This window comes from Oncorhynchus gorbuscha, unplaced genomic scaffold (genome assembly GCF_021184085.1).
Source record: "Oncorhynchus gorbuscha isolate QuinsamMale2020 ecotype Even-year unplaced genomic scaffold, OgorEven_v1.0 Un_scaffold_428, whole genome shotgun sequence".
Lineage (NCBI taxonomy): Eukaryota > Metazoa > Chordata > Actinopteri > Salmoniformes > Salmonidae > Oncorhynchus > Oncorhynchus gorbuscha.
In genome coordinates this window covers 125,787-137,899 of record NW_025745273.1, presented here as the reverse complement: position 1 = coordinate 137,899, position 12,113 = coordinate 125,787, and the positions used below count along the sequence as shown (strand labels likewise).

General features: G+C 43.4%; 1 long non-coding RNA gene across 1 annotated transcript; it reads left to right on the top strand.

The window, feature by feature from the left end:
• Positions 1 to 1,652: 1,652 nt before the first annotated feature.
• Positions 1,653 to 12,028, top strand: LOC124018197. Its single transcript, XR_006835584.1, has 2 exons — positions 1,653 to 2,155; positions 9,332 to 12,028. It is a non-coding gene; the product is annotated as an uncharacterized LOC124018197 (long non-coding RNA).
• Positions 12,029 to 12,113: the final 85 nt, after the last annotated feature.

Genomic DNA, 12,113 nt, shown 5'->3' with positions numbered 1-12,113 from the left:
CGTGGCCACCATCATTTTGTAATGGAAGGCGTTTGGAAGACTCTTCCTAGAGCTGGCCACCCGGCCAAACTGCACAATCGGGGGAGAAGGGCCTTTGTCAGGGAGGTGACCAAGAACCCGATGGTCACTCTGACAGAGCTCGAGAGTTACTCTGTGGGGATGGGAGAAACTTCCAGAAGGACAACCATCTCTGCAGCACTCCACCAATCAGGCCTTTGCGGTAGAGTGGCCAGACGGAAGACACTCCTCAGTAAAATGCACGTGTTCTTGTTCCCTTCCCTGATGAAGGCCCTTCTCCCCCGATTTCTCAGTTTGGCCGGGTGGCCAGCTCTTGGAAGATTCTTGGTGGTTCCAAACTTCTTCCAGTTTAGTGTGATGGAGGCCACTGTGTTCTTGGGGAACTTCAATGCTGCAGAAATGTTTTGGTACCCTTCCCCAGATCTGTGCCTCGACGCAATTCTGTCTCAGAGCTCAACGGATAATTTATTTGACCTCATGGCTTGGTTTTTGCTCTGACATCCACTGTTACCTGTGGGACCTTATATAGACAGGTGTGTGTCTTTCCAAATCATATCCAGTCAATTGAATTTACCACAGGTGGACTCCAATCAAGTTGGAGAAACATCTCAAGCATGATCAATGGAATCAGGATGCATCTGAGCTCCATTTCGAGTCTCATAGTAAAGGGTCTGAATACTTAAATAAATAAATGTGCAAAAATGTCTAAAAACTTGATTTTGGTTTGTCATTATGGGGTATTGTGATGTCATTTTGGGGTATTGTGTGAAGATATGATGAGGGAGAAAACAACTTCAATTTTAGAATAAGTCTGTAATGTAAAAAAAATGTGGAAAAAGTAAATGGGTCTGAATACATTATGAATGCACTGTATACCGCTGGCAGAGTTTTGGCAATACTGTGTGTCTGCAGGTGTCTATCTGGTCAAAACCACTGATACAGGAGCCCCTCCACCCTCTGGTGGGATGGATCATGTCTACAGAGAAACCAAGATTCAAATACTTAGATTTGTTTGTATTGGGTATTTGTTGTAAAATTGTTAGATATTACTTGTTAGATATTACTGCCCTGTCGGAGTGAGAAACACAAGCATTTCACTACACCCGCAATTATATCTTCTAAACACATGTATGTAACCAATAAAATGTGATTTGATTTTGATTTGAAATAAACATCCTATTTATCAAAGGTGCTTTTGTCTGGGGTCAAAATGACTCCAAAGGATTTGAATTTGTTAAAAGTCCATATTTATACAGAAACACTAAACCATTATTTAAATTTATTAAGAACAAGTTGATTGACAAAGTCATGAAAAAATTGAAGAATTGACTAAACCACATTTAGGCTGTGATAAAAGATATGCCTCTGGGGTCAAAATTATCCATGTTAGAAGTATGGTCCAATGCAAATGTGTAGTGGGTGTAAAGTTTGATTCGTTTTTAATGAGTGAGAAAATAACAATCAACACATGCTTCTCTTTGAACGACTTAATGTAATATTAAACTTTTTTGAAATAAATGAAAAATGTATGTTTGGTTCCTCAACTGCATTGCCCACTCCAGTCAACAGATGGCGATGTGCGTATTTTAGGTTCTGGCGACGCTGCCAGTGCGACGTAAAATCTCGTGGACGGGACGCTCCTTCAACAACAACAGCTAGTCAGACGCCATCGTAGCTTTCTAGCAAACATTGCTACAACATTCACGCTCTTTACACTGTTTTGGTGTATATTAGTCGCTGTGTATTAAACACACTTCTGTCGTATGTACTTGTTGGCCCATTTAATTCTATATTTACGTTGTTTGTCAGCTAGCTGGTTTGCTAAATTAGTTTAGGACTAGGCTAGTCGCGAATGCTAGCTAGCTAACATCCCCGACCATGAGGTCACTTAGCTACTCTCCTCCTGCTAAAGAAGAGGCGGTCTGCTGGAAGGAGAAAGACGGTCTCGTGGAAGAGGAGGATGTTACAATACAAAAACAAGTAGAAGGTGAGGCTGTTACCGTGAAAGAAGAGGAAGATGCGTTCAGAGTGAAATAGGAGGAAGAGAAAAAGGGTGCAGTTTTTGCAGTGACGGAGGAGGAGATGACTGTCACATTGGAGGAAGAAGAAGAGGAGGTTGGAGATCGAGTGAACACCAGTGAGTACCGTCTCTGCAGTCGTTGAACCAATATGCAGTAAAGGGGTTCTACACTTTAATGTTGTTCTGTAGGAATGGCTGAAGTTACACTGTAACGTGTAGAACATCAAGAGTGGACCATCAACAAAACGTTAACAATTGATCAAATGCATCCAATGACAATGCCTGAAATACTGTAGTCCTCAATATCTCCTATTAGATTAGCCCAATATGTAGTCTTAAAGGGGCAATCAGCAGTTGTTACATCCATTTTGGGACTTATACATTAATGATATGTACCCATCTGTTTCTTGAGGAATTCATTTATAAATGCCTCATGAGCTTAGTTCAACTGTCGTACCCCATCAGAACCCCAAATATAAGCTTTTTTTCTGTTATTAGTCAGGTAGCGTGCTGGTTAAGTTAGAACTAGCCTAGCTAGCTTACATTTACATTTTACATTTAAGTCATTTAGCAGACGCTCTTATCCAGAGCGACTTACAAATTGGTGCATTCACCTTATGACATCCAGTGGGACAGTCACTTAACAATAGTGCATCTAAAACTTAGGGGGGGTGGGGTGAGAGGGATTACTTAACCTATCCTAGGTATTCCTTAAAGAGGTGGGGTTTCAGGTGTCTCCGGAAGGTGGTGATTGACTCCGCTGTCCTGGCATCGTGAGGGAGTTTGTTCCACCATTGGGGGGCCAGGGCAGCGAACAGTTTTGACTGGGCTGAGCGGGAGCTGTACTTCCTCAGTGGTAGGGAGGCGAGCAGGCCAGAGGTGGATGAACGCAGTGCCCTTGTTTGGGTGTAGGGCCTGATCAGAGCCTGGAGGTACTGAGGTGCCGTTCCCCTCACAGCTCCGTAGGCAAGCACCATGGTCTTGTAGCGGATGCGAGCTTCAACTGGAAGCCAGTGGAGAGAACGGAGGAGCGGGGTGACGTGAGAGAACTTGGGAAGGTTGAACACCAGACGGGCTGCGGCGTTCTGGATGAGTTGAAGGGGTTTAATGGCACAGGCAGGAGCCCAGCCAACAGCGAGTTGCAGTAATCCAGACGGGAGATGACAAGTGCCTGGATTAGGACCTGCGCCGCTTCCTGTGTGAGGCAGGGTCGTACTCTGCGGATGTTGTAGAGCATGAACCTACAGGAACGGGCCACCGCCTTGATGTTAGTAGAGAACGACAGGGTGTTGTCCAGGATCACGCCAAGGTTCTTGGCGCTCTGGGAGGAGGACACAATGGAGTTGTCGACCGTGATGGCGAGATCATGGAACGGGCAGTCCTTCCCCGGGAGGAAGAGCAGCTCCGTCTTGCCGAGGTTCAGCTTGAGGTGGTGATCCGTCATCCACACTGATATGTCTGCCAGACATGCAGAGATGCGATTCGCCACCTGGTCATCAGAAGGGGGAAAGGAGAAGATTAATTGTGTGTCGTCTGCATAGCAATGATAAGAGAGACCATGTGAGGTTATGACAGAGCCAAGTGACTTGGTGTATAGCGAGAATAGGAGAGGGCCAAGAACAGAGCCCTGGGGGACACCAGTGGTGAGAGCGCGTGGTGAGGAGACAGATTCTCGCCACGCCACCTGGTAGGAGCGACCTGTCAGGTAGGACGCAATCCAAGCGTGGGCCGCGCCGGAGATGCCCAACTCGGAGAGGGTGGAGAGGAGGATCTGATGGTTCACAGTATCGAAGGCAGCCGATAGATCTAGAAGGATGAGAGCAGAGGAGAGAGAGTTAGCTTTAGCAGTGCGGAGCGCCTCCGTGATACAGAGGAGAGCAGTCTCAGTTGAATGACTAGTCTTGAAACCTGACTGATTTGGATCAAGAAGGTCATTCAGAGAGAGATAGCGGGAGAGCTGGCCAAGGACGGCACGTTCAAGAGTTTTGGAGAGAAAAGAAAGAAGGGATACTGGTCTGTAATTGTTGACATCGGAGGGATCGAGTGTAGGTTTTTTCAGAAGGGGTGCAACTCTCGCTCTCTTGAAGACGGAAGGGACGTAGCCAACGGTCAGGGATGAGTTGATGAGCGAGGTGAGGTAAGGGAGAAGGTCTCCGGAAATGGTCTGGAGAAGAGAGGAGGGGATAGGGTCAAGCGGGCAGGTTGTTGGGCGGCCGGCCGTCACAAGACGCGAGATTTCATCTGGAGAGAGAGGGGAGAAAGAGGTCAGAGCACAGGGTAGGGCAGTGTGAGCAGAACCAGCGGTGTCGTTTGACTTAGCAAACGAGGATCGGATGTCGTCGACCTTCTTTTCAAAATGGTTGACGAAGTCATCTGCAGAGAGGGAGGAGGGGGCGGAGGATTCAGGAGGGAGGAGAAGGTGGCAAAGAGCTTCCTAGGGTTAGAGGCAGATGCTTGGAATTTAGCGTGGTAGAAAGTGGCTTTAGCAGCAGAGACAGAGGAGGAAAATGTAGAGAGGAGGGAGTGAAAGGATGCCAGGTCCGCAGGGAGGCGAGTTTTCCTCCATTTCCGCTCGGCTGCCCGGAGCCCTGTTCTGTGAGCTCGCAATGAGTCATCGAGCCACGGAGCGGGAGGGGAGGACCGAGCCGGCCTGGAGGATAGGGGACATAGAGAGTCAAGGGATGCAGAGAGGGAGGAGAGGAGGGTTGAGGAGGCAGAATCAGGAGATAGGTGGGAGAAGGTTTGAGCGGAGGGAAGAGATGATAGGATGGAAGAGGAGAGAGTAGCGGGGGAGAGAGAGCGAAGGTTGGGACGGCGCGATACCATCCGAGTAGGGGCAGTGTGGGAGGTGTTGGATGAGAGCGAGAGGGAAAAGGATACAAGGCAGTGGTCGGAGACTTGGAGGGGAGTTGCAGTGAGGTTAGTGGAAGAACAGCATCTAGTAAAGATGAGGTCGAGCGTATTGCCTGCCTTGTGAGTAGGGGGGAAGGTGAGAGGGTGAGGTCAAAAGAGGAGAGGAGTGGAAAGAAGGAGGCAGAGAGGAAAGAGTCAAAGGTAGACGTGGGGAGGTTAAAGTCGCCCAGAACTGTGAGAGGTGAGCCGTCCTCAGGAAAGGAGCTTATCAAGGCATCAAGCTCATTGATGAACTCTCCGAGGGAACCTGGAGGGCGATAAATGATAAGGATGTTAAGCTTGAAAGGGCTAGTAACTGTGACAGCATGGAATTCAAAGGAGGCGATAGACAGATGGGTAAGGGGAGAAAGAGAGAATGACCACTTGGGAGAGATGAGGATCCCGGTGCCACCACCCCGCTGACCAGACGCTCTCGGGGTGTGCGAGAACACGTGGGCGGACGAAGAGAGAGCAGTAGGAGTAGCAGTGTTGTCTGTGGTGATCCATGTTTCCGTCAGTGCCAAGAAGTCGAGGGACTGGAGGGAGGCATAGGCTGAGATGAACTCTGCCTTGTTGACCGCAGATTGGCAGTTCCAGAGGCTACCGGAGACCTGGAACTCCACGTGGGTCGTGCGCGCTGGGACCACCAGAGTAGGGTGGCCGCGGCCACGCGGTGTGGAGCGTTTGTATGGTCTGTGCAGAGAGGAGAGAACAGGGATAAACAGACACATAGTTGACAGGCTACAGAAGAGGCTACGCTAATGCAAAGGAGATTGGAATGACAAGTGGACTACACGTCTCGAATGTTCAGAAAGTTAAGCTACATAGCAAGAATCTTATTGACTAAAATGATTAAAATGATACAGTACTGCTGAAGTAGGCCAGCTGGCAGTGGGTGCGTTGTTGACACTACACTAATCAAGTCGTTCCGTTGAGTGTAATAGTTTCTGCAGTGTTGCTATTCGGGGGCTAGCAGGCTAGCTAGCAGTGTTGTTTACGTTAGCTAACATCTCTGACCATGAGGTCACTAAGCTACTCTCTTCTTGCTAAAGAAGAGGAGATCTACTGGACGGAGAAAGAAGGTATTGAGGAAAAGGAGGCTGTTACAGTGAAAGAAGAAGAGAAAGTCGTTTCAGTGAAAGAAGAGGAAGACACGTTCAGAGTGAAAGAGGCAGAGAAAGAGGATGCAGTTTTTGGATTGAAAGAGGAGGAGGGGGAGATGACTGTCGCATCATAAAAGGAGGTGAATGAAAGTGGATATCTGGGCCCAGTCTCCCAAACGCATCTTAAGGCATCCAATTGTTCCAACAGTGAACTTAGCTGTAAGATGGTTTTGGGAAACCGGGCCCTGATTAACACTAGTAAGTACTGTCTTCAAAACAGAGGCAGTTGTGGGACTGATGTGTGGTGTTAAAGGGGAAATATGCAATTGCTACATTTAAATGATTTATTTCTATCCATTGATTCTTGAATATAACACATGCCTCATGAGCTTAGTTCAACTGTTGTACCCCATCAGAACCCAAAATAAGCTTTTTTTCTCCAATGTTTAGAAACAATGTAAATCAACACTGTTTTGCCTCAACACGGTTAAAACTATGCTGTTGATATCATTACATTTACATTTAAGTCATTTAGCAGACGCTCTTATCCAGAGCGACTTACAAATTGGTGCATTCGCCTTATGACATCCAGTGGAACAGCCACTTTACAATAGTGCATCTAAATATTTTAAGGGGGGGGGGGTGAGAAGGATTACTTTATCCTATCCTAGGTATTCCTTAAAGAGGTGGGGTTTCAGGTGTATGAATGGTCAGTCCTTCCATCCATAGGTCTGTTTATGAATTTGAGAGTAGTTACATTTCTCCAGCCTCACTATTATCTTATTACCAAAACATTGGTGGAATTAGTTTAGTTATTGTTTGAATTGCAGATTGGTTGATTGTTGTGGGCAATCTAGGATTTAAACAGAAACAAAATGGCAGCACAGAGACCTGAGCTGTGTTTGAATACTCATACTAACCTCATCATTTGTGACAAATTGAGTATGTATGCTTATTAAGGCAGCGGGTAGCCTATTGGTTGTTGGATCGAATCCCCGAGCGCCACTGTATATCATTTTTTAAATATTCGATTGTGTAATTGGCTGTACGTTTGTTTATTCAATGTGCAACTCTGTGTTGTTGTTTGTGTCGCACTGCTTTGCTTTATCTTGACAAGGTCGCAGGTGTAAATGAGAACTTGTTCTCAACTGGCCTACACTGGTTAAATAAAGGTGAAATAAATAAATAATAAAAATAAGATTAGGTGAACTGTATAGCAGTTGATTTGCTACACTCAAACAAATAATTTCAGAGTTTAAATCCAAACCGAGAGTCACCTTTATTGACAACACCCAAATGTATACGGTCATGGTTCTAAAAATATTTACACATTATTCATAATGTGTAGAGAACTGTTCCTTGATGGATAGGCTATTGTACAAAACGCAGATATTTTCCTTTATTCAGGACATTTAGAATGACAACACATTACATTATCCCAGTATTCTCAAACCCTGTGACCCTCAAACACCAGTATTTTACACAATTTAAAAGATAAACTTGTTGTTAATCCCACCACAGTGTCCGATTTCAAATAGGCTTTACAGCGAAAACACCACAAACGATTATGTTAGGTGAGTGCCTAGTCACAGAAAAACACAGCAATTTTTCCAGCCAAAGAGAGGAGTCACAAAAAGCAGAAATAGAGATAAATTAATCACTAACCTTTGATCTTCATTAGATGACACTCACAGGACTTCATGTTACACAATACATGTATGTTTTGTTAGAGATATGAACTTTATCGATCAAAAAGATCTCAGTATACATTGGCACGTTATGTTCAGTAGTTCCAAAAAACATCCGGTGATTTTGCAGAGAGCCACATCAATTTACAGAAATACTCATCATAAATGTTGATGAAAATACAACTGTTATACATGGAACTGTAGTTAAACCTCTCCTTAATGCAACCACTGGGTCAGATTTCAAAAAAGCTTTACCGAAAAAGCACACCATGCAATGATCTGAGTACAGCGCTCAGAGACCAACACAAGCCAAACAGATATCCGCCATGTTGTGTAGTCAACAGAAGTCAGACATAGCATAATAAATATTCACTTATCTTTGATGATTTTCATCAGAATGCACTCCCAGGAATCCCAGTTCCACAATAAATGTTTGATTTGTTCGACAAAGTTCATAATTTATGTCCACTTACCTCCTTTTTGTTGGTGCTTTTAGACCAGTAATCCAAATTCATGACGCGCGAGCAGACAAACTCAAAAAGATCCGTTACAGTCCGTAGAAGCATGTCAAACGATGTCTAGAATCAATCTTTAGGATGTTTTAATCATAAATCTTCAAAAATGTTCCAACCGGAGAATTCCTTTGTCTGTAGAAATGCAATGGAAAGCAAGCTAACTTTCACGTGAACACGTGTGGTCAGCTAATGGCACTCTGCCAGACCTCTGACTCAATCCCCTCTCATTCCCCCCCACTTCACAGTAGAAGCATCAAACAATGTTCTAAAGACTGTTGACATCTAGTGGAAGCTTTAGGAAGTGCAATATGACCCCATAGACACTGTATTCGATAGGAAAAGAGTTGAAAAACTACCAACCTCAGATTTCCCACTTCCTGGTTGGATTTTTTTCTCAGGTTTTTGCCTGCCATATTAGTTCTGTTATACTCACAGACATCATTCAAACAGTTTTAGGAACGCCAGAGTGTTTTTTATCCAAATATACTAATAATATGCATAGTTTAGCTTCTGGTACTGAGGAGCAGGCAGTTTACTCTGGGCACCTTATTCATCCAAGCTACTCAATTCTGTCCCCAGCCATAAGAACTTAATGTGAGTTTCCTTGAGTAGCATCCTAATCTTGCACTGATATTCAGAATACATTATGAAAAACTAAAATCTTCGCTTCCCATTTTTGCTCCAGGCAGAAACTACATCCATAACTAGTGGTTTCCTCATTAGCAGGGAGGAGTTTCTACAACAAAATTGTGTTTATTAAACACCATATTGTGTGCGCGTCGCCCTTGTGCGCCAACTTTAGCAAACACAGAAAGGGGCCTATATTGGAGACCAAAAGTTGTCTGACACACTGCTTAGAATTTCAACAACATGAATAACTTATTTCTAGTCTACAATCTTAGATGTTACTACTGTGAAAACAAGACAAAATATGGCTTCTTGCTCATTTTAAGACAATTGTAAAATAATTTTAACATTCATTACAGCCATCAATTGTTGTACAACATCATGGCTACGCTGTTGACATCACCTTTTACAGTGGATTACCACTGTTGTGGGCCTTTAATCATCTGTCTGACTTTGTTGTTCACACAGGAGAGATACGGGACAATCGTGGATCCTCTGGGGTGCCTCAACAACCTCATGAAGCTGAAGAGGCAGAGAAGAGTCTCTCCAGATCAGAACATCTCAATAAACACCTGCAGAGACCCACAGGAAAGGGAAACTCACTGCTGCTCTGACTGTGGGAAGAGATTCACCTCATCAGGCATTACAATTCATCAGAGAACACACACAGGAGATAAATCTTACAGCTGTGATCAATGTGGGAAGAGTTTTACAACATCTAGCACTCTAACTCTACACCAGAGAACACACACAGGAGAGAAACCTCATAGCTGTGATCAGTGTGACAAGAGATACTCTGATAAAAGATCTCTGATCAAACGTCAGAAAATACATGGAGTTATTTCATGATATCAATTAATTCATGTCACAATGTAGAATGTTTAAACATTGTAGTAGGAGTATTTTAATGAGGTCACAATGTAGAAGCCTAAATGTTTGTTCCCTGTTCTATTGATTTCAGCATGATATGGATTTTAGCCTCAGGGGAACATCCAGGCTCTGAATTGAAAGAGTACTATTTATATGATTTAACACAAAAAGAGTTGTGTTATACTTACCATGTTGGTGACACATTTGAATCAAAATGCAACACTTCAAAATGTAGCTAGCTGTTTTCTACAAGTTGTCCTCTAACCAGTGATGTACACATTATTCCCAGATTCCGTGTGGGTTTTGAGCTGTTAGTTTTAACAGGACTTGCAACCTGATCTCCCTGCATTCACTTAATTGATTTTAGCATGATATCGATGGGATATGACAAATAAGTGTTGTGTTCCTTTGCTTAGCAACCCCTATATTTAAATGCGTCGCTCCAAAATATAGCTGACTGTCTTCTGCAGGTTGTCCTCTAACCAGCGAGGTAAAATATCTTCCATTTCCATGTGTTTTGTTTAGTTGTGTTAGTTTCAACAGCATGTCCACCTGATTTCTGTTTCAGTATGGTATGGTAGATAAAGGAATAACGACAGACACCAATGTCAGGTTCAATAGCCTTGTTTGTGCATTGTACGAATCCCTACAGCTGGAGTCCGGGGAACAGTCCGGCTTGTCGATTACCTATCAACTAGACTCCGTAACAATTCCCCGACGAATCGATATCAGTGATTTATTGCTACTTGTCTGAACAACAGTGGTTTTTGTGCTTGTGTCCATGGTGAGGACAACTTGGTTTCTGATTGTCTCAAGGTTGGACAGTAAAAAAAAAATGTTTTTTGTTTAGCCAGTGCGTTCCATTGATCAAATTATTTTGACTTTCCGTGATAGAGATGAGTTTTGTTTGGGCTTGTTCCAAGGAGACGAGAGTTCTAGAAGCTAGTGAGTTTTGGGAAGACAAGAGTTCTAGAAGCTAGTGAGTTTTAGGATTCTATAGAAATAAACATATTCTAGATGCTAATGGGGAAAAAATACATGTTTTTTTTTCTTTCTTGTTTTTATTTGTTGACAGCCAGTAGACACCATGTTTATATTGGTGAAGGTGAAGCATTGTAGTTGATAATAATGTGAAATGGAAGTTGTTTTCTGTTCGCGGTGAGCATTCTCTTCAGGTGTTAGTCTTTGGTTTTTCCATTTGAGGTTGGACTTTAGCACGTACTGATTGGTGTCACCTCGTTAGGCAGTATGTGTTTCACCTGAGCTGGTCCAGGTTCTATTTAAGAGTGTCTGGCCCAGTGCTCCAGTTGTCTTGATAATGTGGAATGTCAGCACCTTTAGTTGCTCCACCTTTTTTGATTGATTTCCTATCTGTAAGTTTGGTGTGGGTTATTATTTTGTTTCCCTCTTCTTGGGCAGATTTAGTGGGTCTCATGGGTGTCTTTTAGGTCCCAGTTGTTGTTACTTGTCAACTTTCAGTGGACACTGTGAGAGCAAAACTGCAAGATTATGTTATTATACTTTTATTGCATCAAATGGTTGTTTTATGCAACAAAATAGAGGGTGTCTGTGTTCTACTGAGGATGTGCCTCTGGGAGAAAACACTGACAGGAGATTTACAATGTCTTTTGGGTGATGAAACCTAAAGAGACCGCATTCCAGGACATGAGTTAATGTTTCTGTTCTATATGGTACCAGGGAGAGATGACCCCAGGGCCAGACTCTGGTCTCTACACAAAGAGTACTGTTTTTACAGCAGATACTTATAATTCTCAGCAGATCGTATCTTTCATACCAATCTTAACCTTATGACCCATTCTATACATCTGTTGTTCGCCATGTAGGTTGAAAGGGGTGTATCTTGGCTATAAAATACCTTTGTACTTTTGTTCGCAGTCTGTTCTGTGTTCCATGTAGGACTAAAGATCAAGACCACCCAGTGTTACATCTTCCTGTTGGAACCATTATACATTCAGGATGTAACACAACAACATGTGGGACAAGTCAAGGGGTGTGAATACTTTCTGAAGGCACTGTATATATAAAATTACCCCTATCCCCCCCACCCAGCAATCTAATAGCATCAGTCAGGCTGTAATTGTTAATATTATCAATGGGTTTTCCTTAGAATGCCCATTAGTCTTTCAGTTGTTATTCTTCTGTTTTTTTGTATGTTCCTCGTGGTAAATATTTCAGTTCATTTTCATTGTTTTTTATTAGTTTTTTCCTGTGAAGCCATTGTGTTGCATCCATGTCTGAAATGTGCTGTATAAATAAAACTTGATTTGATTTCAACATATTGCGGAACAAATTAACCCAATGACCGACTAATCAATCAACAGGCTCTTGCTATAGCAATGAACAAATATGTGCAAAAGCA